This window comes from Aulonocara stuartgranti (assembly GCF_965226115.1).
Source record: "Aulonocara stuartgranti genome assembly, chromosome: 10".
Lineage (NCBI taxonomy): Eukaryota > Metazoa > Chordata > Actinopteri > Cichliformes > Cichlidae > Aulonocara > Aulonocara stuartgranti.
Window position 1 is genome coordinate 34,991,622 of NC_138946.1, and position 13,321 is coordinate 35,004,942.

The window sequence follows — 13,321 nt, forward strand, 5'->3', positions numbered from 1 at the left end:
CTTTGCTTTAAATGTCATACAGTGCAGTGTGTGTGTGTGTGTGTGTGTGCGTACTGCGGGTTCTTGCTGCACTCCCACACAGCTTTGAAAAAGTTGTCGCGGTACTGTTTGAAAAGAAGCTTTGAAAAGCACCTCTGTGGATTAATGTGCACATACAAGATAAGGGCATAAATACCTCAGTACAGTAGACACCGCACAGACTGCTTGTCAAATGACAAAGGAAGATTGTTTTATGAAGGACAGAATTATTCCCGTTTATATTATTAGAGAAATAGAATAAAAGACTGCACCTGAGCTGTGGTTTCACCTGCAGACAGAGTAAGACCAGTGTTCTTCCACAGGATATATGTGTGTGTGTGTCAGTGCTCATGTTGATAAAAACATTGGACAGCAGTGTTGTTGATGGAGTTTTTACCGTCACAGTACTCACTGCCCACATTCAGCTGACTGCCATTTTGTGCCAAGAGGAATTTGTCACACATTTCCAGATGGACAGTCTTTTGAACATCACGAGCATCGTTACTCTCCGTGCTCTGAACCTTTCTCACTTTATGTCCTTGTTTCTCTGCCTGTTCTGTGTTAGGCAAGCAAAGAAGACAAAACGATGGATTGAAGTTTGGAATTAGGTGCTGATTCCATCCTGATTTACCTTCATAGTGTGTAGGGTGTGTGTAGCTATTTATGTGCAAATTTCACATTATGACAGAAATGCCTAAGACTTACCAAGCATGTTAGCATTTATTGAGAAATATGAAGGTGGAGTAAACAGAGCTGCTGCAGGTTCTGCTGACCATTACTGTTTTAGAAAACAAGTCCCACACGAGAGAGAAACAGCACCACCATTGGTATGCTTGTCTGTGGGTGATGAGACACTTCATTACTTGCATTATGGGAAAATGTTAGACGAGCCACAGCAAGCACAGCTTGTTGTACTTCATCAGCTTGTCGTGCAGCTAAGTAAATGTGATGGAGCCACCATGACACATCAGTTTGTTTGTGCACTGACACCATATCTGATTATGTGGGTCATGTAGTAGTATTCAATTTAGGATTCAGTACAGTTGAAGTATGAAGATTGCTAAAAGCTGTCTGTAAACCAGCTCTCGCCCTCATCAGTCCTCAAAAAGAATTCATCTCTTTCAGTTTGAGTGGGTTAGGGTTTTAGTGTACTTTCTCTTTGAGCTTTAGGAAACTCACCTCTTTGCCTCCTGTTGAGTACTGAGAACTATCGACCTCCTTGCTTACATTGAGCTGATTTGCACAAACAGTGAGTTCGGCCTTATTCCTCTGCTTGTGTCTGGATAAAGAGATCAGCAGTGGCAGGCCAAAGGCTCTGTTAAGAGTGGAGATGATAGACGTTAGGGTGTGATGTGTTGCAGCATTCTGTCCTCAAATCTGTGGCAGCTGCCCTCCCTCGTCTCCTTTTCTTCTTGTTGAGTGTCTCAGCAGTGTGTGTCATCGGTGACTTTGACAGCCAAAAGACTCAAATAGGCCAATAGCTTTGGATTTGTTGTTCTTTGGGATGTGGGGAGCAGTGCACTCCCTCCGCCCGCAACGATGCACATGCCATCTCTTCTTTCCATCACTCCAGATTCACCTTAGGACTTCAGTGTGCATCTCGCTCAGACACTCGTCATGTTTGATAATCAGAGTAGAATCTCTGTACACTTAATGTCAGAGTGCCGAGTACAGAAGGCCTGTTTCACTCAGACTAAGGAGGTCAGGTGGCAGGAAGTGGCAGTTTTGTCTTGTTCATCCAGAACTGTGAGAAATGTGAGTAAAATGTATACCTTAAATACATCAATGTAAACTTTGTTTAGACTTGGCTCTAATCATCGCTCCATTCTTGATGCAACCATGAGTTTATGTGCCAGTACAGATCCAGTCGGTGGTGGACACACGGTCCTGCCTGGTGGAACTGATATGGGGCTGCATGCGTGTATGTAAACACTGAGTTTTAATTGGCTGTGTACAGCAGCAGGGATTGGTCCCCCTTCTGTCTGCAATAAAAGTTTGCACCACATGATAGTTTTTAATGAACTGATTTCTCACATTTATGAGTTTCCATCAGATTTCAGAGCACTGAATGAAAATGACAGTCACAGGTTTGTTTTCTTTTTTCTCACTTGTGGCCATTTTTCCAGTTCCAGTATTTAAACCTTCCCTGAATGGCTTTCAGAGTAATGATCATTCAGGGAAGGTTTAAAACCATGGAGAAGTCTTTTTATGGCTGTGGGTAGGGATGGGTATCGTTTACGTTTTATCCGATACCGGTGCCAAACTGGTACTTTTGAAACGGTGCCGGTGCTTAAACGGTGCTCAAACCGGTGCTTAAAGAATGGAGAACACAAAATTGGTCCAAAAACCTCTCATGTTCAGCTGTTTTTTTGTAAAAAGATAACAATGTTAGCCTTTTCTGCAGCTATGGGGCATATATGGTATCACTCTTGGCTGGAAGCAGTGCTTAAAACACAAACTTTGTCCAAAAACCTCTCATGTTCAGCTGTTTTCCACTTTTTCTTTGGTCATTTTAGCCTTTTTGGCCAGGGTGAAGGGAGCATCTGCCATCAAACAAGAAGACAGCCGCATGTAGCTATGATGATGTTTGCTAGTTCACCTTACATGCATTAATGTAATAACGTGGTTAGTCTACTCAACGTAAATTACACACGAACAACATTAAGCTACTCACGCAGAGAAGAACGGCTGCTGCTGCATCATCATCCTCATCATTTCTGCTACACTGGCAGGGCTAGGGGCCAGGACTCTCCTCTTCTGGTTTTTGGGGGATGTTGCTAACTCCGGGTCCGATAACAGGCACCACACCCGCAGTAGATGCGCTCGGTGTGAGGTCTCGCAGCAAGCTATCAAATACGGCGCATTTCTCGGCTTTAAAAAAACGCTATGTGTCGCCAGCTGTTTCATCAGATTTGAGGTGTTACCTCCTTTGACAGTATCACAGTATCAGCTTAAAGCACTTGTTGCTGCTGAGTTTGCATATTTTGCTGTGAAGTACAACCAGACTTTGACCGCTTCGCCTTGGGCATTTTTAATCTGTAGCTCTGCTCTAAAAGAACGTACGTACCTGGACCCGCCTACTATCCTCAGAAACGTAAAATGATTGGCTAGAATTCAAAGTGTATCACAGCTCAGAAAAAACAGCACCGAAATAAAGCACCGAAATGTGCGCTGCTTTTCGGTCTGGTTACTACTGTTTATGTCAGAACCGGTGCCATCATGGCACCGGATACCGGTACCCATCCCTAGCTATGGGTTTGATTTCCATCATTACAGATGGTTATACATTACACATGTATAACCATGTTATTGCACTGAGGACTGAGGTTACAATTCACTTCCAAAGTAATATTCCAATATTATTTCTCCACAGCCACATCGGAGTGGCTGTAGGTCAGGAGGGTTTGGAAGGTTGTTCGATCCCTGACTGATCCCCAGTCTGCATGCCAAATAACCTCAGGCAAGATATTAAGCCTAAGTTGCTGTGCGATGCATCCATCAGAGTATGAATGTGTATGAATGTTAGTTAGTGAGCATTTAAAAAAATCATGGAAGAAACAGCTTGTATGAATGGGTGAATGTGGCATGTTGTATAGAGTGCTTTGAGTACTCTGGGAGAGTAGAAAAGCATCCATTTACCATTTACACCCACAGATTTAAACACTGTTCGGTCTGTGTGGACGTATTTTACAATTTCCAATAGAATACAAAGCAAAACCCTTTAGTGCGACCCAGACAGGTCACCAGTCTGCCACAGGGCTACACAGAGAGACCGACAACCATTTGAATTTAGAATTACCAGTTAACCTAACCCCACAAACCCCACAGTCTTTGGACTGCTCTGTAGCCTGACAGAGCAAACCACCATGCCACCAGTGAATTAAAGTGAAGCTACTGCTCATTTCCAACCCATGCCCCTTGTTGGGCTTTTACATCCATAGCTGAGGGCTCTGCCTCCAATTCTGGAAACTAGGAACAATAAATAAGGCTCCACTTTTAGGGCAAAGTGCTCTTAAGTACAGTAATGAATTATTTGTAAGTGAGGAGAAGATTTTAAAAGCATTTTTTCACATTCAAGGGTGGCCAGTGAATAGAAGCTAATATGTTATTAAGGACTTAGAGCAGTCAGGATGTTTGATATGCATCTTACAGGCCATATGAAAACATATAGAAATGAGCCTGAACTTATTGATACAGTTTTTAAAGGCAGATATAATGATTTTATTTTTGTCTGAATTTATATACAGAGAATTACAAATAGACAGTCTTCTGTATTTCCTTAAGCCATCTCCCCCAACCAGTCGCAGCAGATGGCCGCCCCTCCCTGAGTCTGGTTCTGCTGGAGCTTTTCTTCCCCTTAAGAGAAAGGTTTTTCTGCCCACTGTAATGTATTGCCTACTCATAGTTCATCTGATTGCTGGGGGTTTCTCTGTATTATTGTGGAGAGACTGTTGTTGTGATTTAGTGCTACATAAGTCAAATCAAATCAAATCACTTTTATTGTCGCATCACATGTGCAGGTACTCTGGTACAGTACATGCGAGTGAAATTCTTGTGTGCAAGCTCCACAAGCAACAGAGGTGTGTAAAAATACAATACCGTAAGAACAAGCAAAATATAAAAATGGGTAAATCTGAGAATTATATGAATAAACATATGTAAAATATAAGAGTGTATGCGCATTACTGAATGTGTGTACTAAATATGTATATCTACGTGTGTGTGTGTGTGTGTGTGTACATATTTTAAAAATGAAATAGACTAAACAATAAAATAAAATATACAGAGGTTGGCAGTTGGGAATGTGCAAAACAAGTGGCATTTATATACAGTGTGGAGTGCATAATGTTGAAGTTCTGGTAAGTGAGGGTGAGGTGTCTATGACGTGTTCAGCAGTCTGATGGCCTGGTGGAAGAAGCTGTCTCTCAGTCTGCTGGTTCGGGACAGGATACTGCAGAACCTCCTTCCTGATGGAAGCAGTCTGAACAGTTTATGGCTGGGGTGACTGGAGTCCTTGATGATCCTCCCCGCTTTCCTCAGGCACCGCTTCCTGTAGATGTCTTGGAGGGAGGGAAGCTCACCTCCAATTATCCGTTCAGAACACCGCACTACTCTCTGGAGAGCTTTGCGGTTGTAAGCGGTGCTGTTGCCATACCAGGTGGTGATGCATCCAGTGAGGATGCTCTCAATGGCACAGCGATAGAAGGTCCTGAGGATGCGGGGGCTCATGCCGAATCTTTTCAGTCTCCTGAGGAAGAAGAGGTGCTGCTGCGCCTCTGCGTAGTGTCGTCCGCAAACTTCACAATGATGCTGGAGTTGTTAGTGGCTGTGCAGTCGTAGGTGTAGAGTGAGTACAGGAGAGGGCTCAGTACACACCCCTGTGAATGAATGAATGAATGAATGAATGAATGCTTTATTGGCCATATGCAGGTTGCCCCACAGAGGAATAGGACCCCAGTGGAGCACCAGTGTTCAGTGTGATGGGGGATGAGGTGATGCTGCCCAGTCTGACCACTTGGCGTCTGTCAGACAGGAAGCTAAGGATCCAGCTGCAGAGGGAGCTGCTCAGTCCTAGATCCTGCAGTTTCCTGTCCAGCTTTGAGGGAACGATGGTATTGAATGCTGAGCTGTAATCTACAAACAGCATCCTCACATACGTGTCTCTCTTCTCCAGGTGTGACAGGGCAGTGTGTAGTGTCAGGGCTATGGCATCATCAGTGGACCTGTTGTGGCGGTATGCAAACTGTAGAGGGTCCAGTGAGTCGGGTAGTGCAGAGCAGATGAAGTCCCTGACCAGCTTCTCGAAGCATTTGCTTACGATGGGGGTCAGGGCTACAGGTCGCCAGTCGTTCAATGAGGAGATGGTGGAGGATTTGGGTACAGGGACGATGGTGGCCAAATTGAAGCAGGCTGGGACTACAGACAGAGAGAGGGAAAGGTTGAAGATGTGTGTAAACACTCCAGCCAGCTGAGCCGCGCATGACCTGAGGACGCGGCCGGGAATCCCGTCCGGACCAGTAGCTTTGCGTCTGTTCACCTTCCTGAAGCACCTCCGCACATCCTCCTCAGACACAGTGTGCGCACTGACGTCATCCGCGGTGCGCACACTGTCCGTCTCATGGTGTTCGCTGTGTCGAATCTAGCGTAGAATACGTTTAATCAATCAATCAATCAATCAATCAATCAATCTTTATTTATAAAGCACTTTTCATACAGAGAAAATGTAGCACAAAGTGCTTTACATAGTTAAAAGCAGCCCACCCCACCCTCCAACTCACTCCCCACACTCTCAATACACATATATCCCCCCACCCCCACCCACACACACATACACACACGCGCACACTTAAAGAGTAAAAATTGGGCTGGGCTCGCATGAGCCAAGTGAGGAAACATTATAACAGAGAGCCGTCTGCACCAGGAGCCGGTCACAGACCGCAGCCTCCGGGCTGGGCACACAGCAGGAGGGAGGCCAAGGAGCCCCCCAACCAGGCTGAGAGGACCCCAGAGACCCAGCAGCCACGGTCAATAACAGCCCCGGTGCAGAGAGCGCCCTCCGAGGAAACACTGGAGATATGACGCAATACGATATATACAGGGTAAAATGATAAAATAAATAAGAACAGGATACAATATAAATATAAATATAAATAGAGTAAGAAGATTAAAAAATGAATAAGAATAAAATCAAAAAATATTAGGTAAATCCTAAATTAATAATAGAATAACAGGATAGAATAAATAAGCATAAAAAATAAATAAACGCTAAGTAAAAGCTAAATTAAAAAGGTGGGTCTTGAGCCTGTTCTTAAAAACATGTACGTTCTCTGCGGCCCTGAGCTCCTCCGGCAGGCTGTTCCACAGACGAGGACCATACCACTGAAAAGCTGCCTCTCCGTGAGTATGTGTCCTGACTTTAGGGACAATCAAAAGGCCAGTACCAGAGGACCTCAGGGTCCGCGAGGGTTCGTATGGTAAAAGCAGATCTGAGAGATAAGAAGGCCCAAGACCATTAAGACATTTAATGGTTTAGATCCTCACACAGAGAGGCCGTGGTCTGCGGTGTGCTGGTTTTCCCTCTAAAGTCTGTGATCGTGTTTAGTCCCTGCCACATACTCCGAGGGTTGTCAAACTGTTGCTCCACCCTGTCCCTGTACTCACGTTTGGCTGCTTTTATCGTCTTCCGGAGTTGGTAATGTGCGTGTTTGTAGTCCGATGTGTTCGCGGAGGCAAAAACGGTGCTCCGTGCCGCCAGTGCTGTGCGAACATCTCTGTTAATCCACGGTTTTTGATTTGGGAAGGATTTAACTGTTCTGGATGGGACGACATCTTCCACGCATTTCCTGATAAATCCGCAGACTGAGTCTGTGTACTCATCGATGTCATTAGCAGCCACGTGAAACATTTGCCAGTCCTCATGATCAAAACAGTCCCACAGCGTGAACTCCGATTGGTCCGATCAATGGTGCACTGCTCTCAGGGTTGGAGCTTCCTGTTTCAGCTTCTGCCTGTAGGCGGGCAGGAGCAGGATTGAGCGGTGACCTGATTGGCCGAACGGGGCGTGGGTGAGGGCTTTGTACGCATCCCGGAAAGAGGTGTAGCAGTGGTCAAGTAGCCGGTCTCCACGAGTGTTGAAATGGATGGTGAAAAACCTGAAGAAAGTTGGTGAGACTTTCTTCAGGTTTCCCTTATTAAAGTCTCCGGCTGTGATAAACGCTGCCTCTGGGTGTGCGGTTTCCTCGCTGCTGATCGCGCTGTACAGTTCCCTGAGTGCTCGGTCAGTGTCGGCTTGTGGGGGAATGTAAACAGCCGTAATAATCACTGCTGTAAATTCCCTCGGTAGCCAGAATGGCCGGCACTTAATCATCAGGCACTCCAGGTCCGGTGAGCAGAAGGATTTTACCGGGTGCACGTTCGCATAATCACACCAGCTGTTGTTGATCATGAAACACACACCACCGCCTCTGCTTTTCCCAGTAAGATCCTGTGACCTGTCTGCGCGATGCACGGAGAACCCCGGTAGTTGTATTGCAGAGTCCGGTACCTTGTCCGATAGCCAGGTTTCTGTGAGGCAGATCACGCAGCAGTCCCGCATCTCTCGCTGGAATGAGATCCGTGCCCGAAGCTCGCACAGCTTGTTCTCCAGAGACTGCACATTAGCCAGTAATAAACTGGGTAACGGTGGTCTGTTAGTGCGCCGTCTCAGTCGAACCAGAACGCCAGATCTTCTTCCTCTGCGTCAGCGTTTGCGGCCTCCAGGGGCCCAGAACAAAGGCGTCTCAGGTGAGATGAATGGGGGGTCTGCAAACGGAGGCTCCGCGTTGCAAAACTTGAACTCCGGAAAGTGATGAGAAAGTCCATCTCTTATGTCCAGTAAGGTTTGTCGGTTGTACACAGAGAGACATGTGCTACTCGTGAAAAAATAAAGGAAAAGTAAAATTAAACACAAAAACCAGCTGTTGCTTGGGGGAGCTCGCGACAAGGCTGCAATGCTCGGCACCATCTAAAATTGAATTGAATTAATTGATTTGAGCTCAGTTATATCTGATATTGTCAACAAATGTAACGATGTATCTTCTACAAACCAGCAGATACCCAGTGTGTGGTGTTTTGTAAAGATGCATACTAGTTAAGTCAAGTGGCTTCACTGTCATTCCAACCATGTGGAGTGGTGATCATAATTAATCATGCTTTATATTGGACGTGACAAAGAGTTAGTGTATTAGAAAAAGGGAAACAACTATTAGTGTAACGTAGACTTGAAGTCAAGACCGCCTAAACCAAGACCAAGACAAGACCAAGACCAGAGGGTAGCGAGACCAAGACAAGACCAAGACAGACCGAGTCAAGACCAAGACAAAGTCGAGATGAGATCAAGACCAAGACCGAGACAATAAAGCCTTTAAACTGCAGCCAGATGCTGCTTTGTTTACGGGTGTCAGGCATATTCATGTGTTTTTGCGATGCACTTGCACAGCCCTCCTCACCACTGTCTACTGTCTCACCCACTCACTGAGAGGACAGACGCACGCTCCACTTGACTGTCGCGTCTCTCACCCTCTCTGTTTTTCACATAATGATATTATCCTATATCCTCGCATGTGATTGGCCACAATATGGAGGGATTGGAGCATAGCTGAGCCACTGTGTGAGAGCTGAGCAGCGAAAGGAAATTAAGTGAGGAGTGGCTCTCGCTCAATGGGAGTCGACTCTTCTGATTCACTACAAAGTACTCTCTAAGCACGGCTCGTAGAGCTGATGCTTTTGCACATGACACATTATCGAATGTTACGTTGTGTGTCACTCCAAATCTCCCAACCACTATGTCGATCTGAGACAGCAACACCGAGACAGCGAGACCAAGACAAGACCAAGACCAAAGTCCGTGGAGACCAAGACCACGTAAAAGTGGTCTGGAGACCGGTCTGGAGACCAAGACCAACTCTAGTGTAACGGGTCAGTGCAATATCAGGACAGTCAGAGCATGTGTAATCCTGGGGTTTGTGCAATATAATTGATGTGTTTCCGTTATTGTTCTCTATTGTCCTGTGTTGTCCATTCTTCTTGTCATTGTTTGTTCTAATATGATGTGATTACTGTTTTTGTTCTTGTCACATGATCTGTAAATAGTGTCTCTGTATGTTTTTACTAACTTGTGTGTAAGACCAACCTGCCAGAGGGTCTGCAGATGGAAATTAGCCCAAGGCTATAATCTGGCATATTTGTTAAAATGTTCATTAATATGTATTTTCTCTCTTTCTAAATAATTAAATTAAATTAAATTAATAACATTAAATTATTTATTAAAGGAAACAATGTTCTTCCAAGATCATGGTGCTACATATAACAGACAATCAACATGGGACTACATAAAGTGCAAGTGTGCAAAAAACAAAAATCAAATCAAATCAATTTTATTTATATAGCACTTTTAAAAACAACAACTGTTGACCAAAGAACTGTACGATAAAATAATCAGATAAAATTTAAAAGGAAAGTAAAATAAAAGATAAGAAAATAATAAGAATAAAATAATGACAGATTCATACAGAATTAAGACAAAGAGTAAAAATGGGTCTTTAAACGAGTTTTAAAAGTATCCAGTGTTGGTGAGGTCCTGATATGTAAAGGCAGTTTATTCCACAGTTTCGGAGCAGTCGCAGCAAAAGCCCGATCTCCTCTGTGTTTTAATCTGGACCTAGGGACAATTAGAAGCATTTGGTCCGCAGACCTCAAAGGTCTTGCTGGAGTATAGGGCTTTGGAGTTGTCACGCTGCAATGCATTATGGGAGCGCACCACCATTTTAGCAGGCCACGAATCAAAACAAACACACTGTGTTGGAAGGAAGATTGCTACGAACCACACTTAAAAGCAGCTCAAAAGAAAAAGGACGTTATAGAGACAGATTGCGTCCAGATGCAAAGAGACGGTACTTACAAAAAATAGTGTGCATTGGAAATGTAGACCCGTATGAAATACGGCTGTGGAGTAGAAACCCTGAAGACCAACCGCTATTGACTTAGCCTGATATATTTTCGTACCTTGTCTGTGGAGTCAGTGCATACACAGCGAACCAATTTTGCAATTATAAATGTCTGGAGGCACACATCCAATTCACCAATGATTGGGTACAAGATTTGGCTTTTTTTAAGCCTCCACGTTGTGAATTCGCCGTCATTCAAACAAAGGTAAGTCAGCTTGAGTACTGCGAGTAAAATGCGTTTGATTTCCCCCTGAACATTCAAGTTAGTGCATTCATGAGGGGAAATTACAGTGAGAACATGTGGAGGCTCTGTTAGATGGATAACATAGTGAGATCAGTGCATTGATGTGACATTGTCCTGAAGGATGTAGTTATTCTATATGGTTAAAGAAATTGCACCAATTAATTCATATTTATTATAAATAATCCTAATTATACACCTTGCTTCCGTGTTTGTGTCCTGTGTGACAAAATGTATTCTATTTTGGTTTTATACATTGATTAATGACCTGCAGAATCTCCTTATCATATTAAGTGATTCATAAAAGTCGAACTTTATGCTTTCCGTGATATCCGTAATATCAAGATGGCGCCAGTGTGTACAGCCTGCCGTCTGACTCTGTTTGTACTAGTGTTTTATTTTTACTTTGTGTTAAACCATGCTAACTCTCTGCTTGTATATGATCGCCAAATGCTGCTGGCTTTAAGATCCTCTCAGTTAAAAACTCGTTATTGCAATCGTGGATATCAGGGAACCTTCTCCCCACCGCTCCTGTCAGGAACTGTGCCAAACCATGATCGAATCTTAATCGTTGGAGATTTTAATATTCATGTGTGTTGTCCCTCCAATTCATTGGCCAGAGACTTTTTAAGTTTGATAGACTCCTTCAGTCTTGCTCAACTTGTGTCTGGGCCAACCCAGAAACAGGGTCATACATTGGATCTTGTGCTGGCTTTAGGGTTACCGGTCCTAAGCATGGAAATATGTGATGCTGTTTTTTCTGATCACTGTCCTGTTGTGTTTGATATACTTATCTCTCCGCCATTTTACACCTCTTATTTCAACACGTCGTTGTCGTGTCTTTAACCAATCTACAACAGAACAATTTTCTATTGCTTTTAAAAAAGTTTTAAGTTCTCCCCTTGGCTTTGGTACGAAGGAAATGACAGTTAATTTTTATGATATATGTAAAACTATCCTTGATGAGTTCGCTCCTTTTAAAACTATAAGCTCGAAACCACGACCAGACCCATGGATAAATAAGGCCACTCGTTCAGCCAGACGAGAGTGCAGGAAGGCTGAACGTAAGTGGAAAAAAGATGGGCTGCAGGTGTCCTATCAGGTATCAGGACATTGTAAAAGCTGAAAAGTCAAGGTTTCTTTCTAATGTTATTGAGAATAGCTCCAATAATTCTCGGGTTCTTTTTTCAATTATTGACTCTGCCCTGAATATTTCCCCAGCTTCTTGTATTAATAGTTCCTCAGACACCTGTGAAAGGTTCCTGCAGTTTTTTTATCAATAAGATAAAACAGCTTCGATCTATGATCGCCCTGCCTTCACATGACGTTTCTAAAATATTCACCTGCTTTGCTGATTTTGATCAGTTTGAGCTTGTGTGTCTTGATGAGGTGGAGGAAGTATGTAATGGCACAAAGACATCATCGTGTCCAAATGACATTATTCCAACACATTCTAAAAAAGATTTTTAAGGTTGTCAGTTCTGACATTTTAGCTATTTTTAATAGCAGCCTTAGCTCAGGTGTTGTACAGCCTGTTTTAAACATGCTATTGTACCGCCTGTACTTAAAAAACCTAATCTCAACTGCTCTGTCCTCACTAACTTCAGGCCTATTTCAAAGCTCCCCTTCCTGTCGAAAATTTTGGAAAAGATTGTGTTTGTACAGCTGCAATCTTTTGTAAACAGACACAATGTTCTTGAGAGGTTTCAGTCTGGTTTTAAAACTCTTCATAGTACAGAAACTGCACTTTTAAAAGTTCTTAATGATCTTTTATTAGCCACTGACTCAGGTGACTCAGCTGTGCTTCTGCTTTTAGATCTGACCGCTGCCTTCAATACTGTTGACCACAGCATCTTAATCTCGCGGTTGGAGCATTGTGGCGTAAAGGGCACCCCATTAGAGTGGTTCAGGTCATACCTGTCTGACAGGACCTTCTCTGTGAGCTTTGGCGATTTTATCTCTTCCTCAGCTCCCCTTACTTGTGGTGTTCCCCAGGGATCTATACTGGGGCCAATATTGTTCTCCATTTATATGCTGCCTCTAGGTCTAACTTTTAGAAAATGTAACATTTGTTTTCATTCATATGCCGATGATACTCAGATCTATCTTCAACTGAAGGGAAACAGTCCTGCCTCACTAGATCCCTTACTTCAGTGTCTCTGTGAAGTTAAATCTTTGATGGCCTCTAACTTCCTTAACTTCAATGTGAACAAAACTGAAGTGCTAATTTTTGGACCAAGCGGCAATCCCAGCACCTCTAATGTTAACCTGCACAGTCTTGAGCCTTTTGTCAAATCACATGCCAAAAATTTGGGGGTTATATTTGACAGCAATTTCACCTTTGAAAAACAAATTAGCTCAGTCGTACAGTGGTCTTTCTTCAAACTGAGGCTTTTATCTAAGGTGAGATCATTTTTATCTTTTAAAAACTTTGAACGGGCGATTCATGCTTTCATTACATCCCAGCTGGACTATTGTAACTCCTTATATGCTGGAGTTAGCCAGACCTGTCTGGCAAGGCTGCAGTTAGTCCAGAATGCTGCAGCTCGTCTTCTGACACGTACTAAAAGATGTGAAC

General features: G+C 43.7%; 1 protein-coding gene across 1 annotated transcript in view; it reads left to right on the top strand.

Moving 5' to 3' along the window:
- LOC309715586 (CXADR-like membrane protein) overlaps nt 1-13,321 on the top strand; it is a 118,764-nt gene that overhangs the window by 195 nt on the left and 105,248 nt on the right.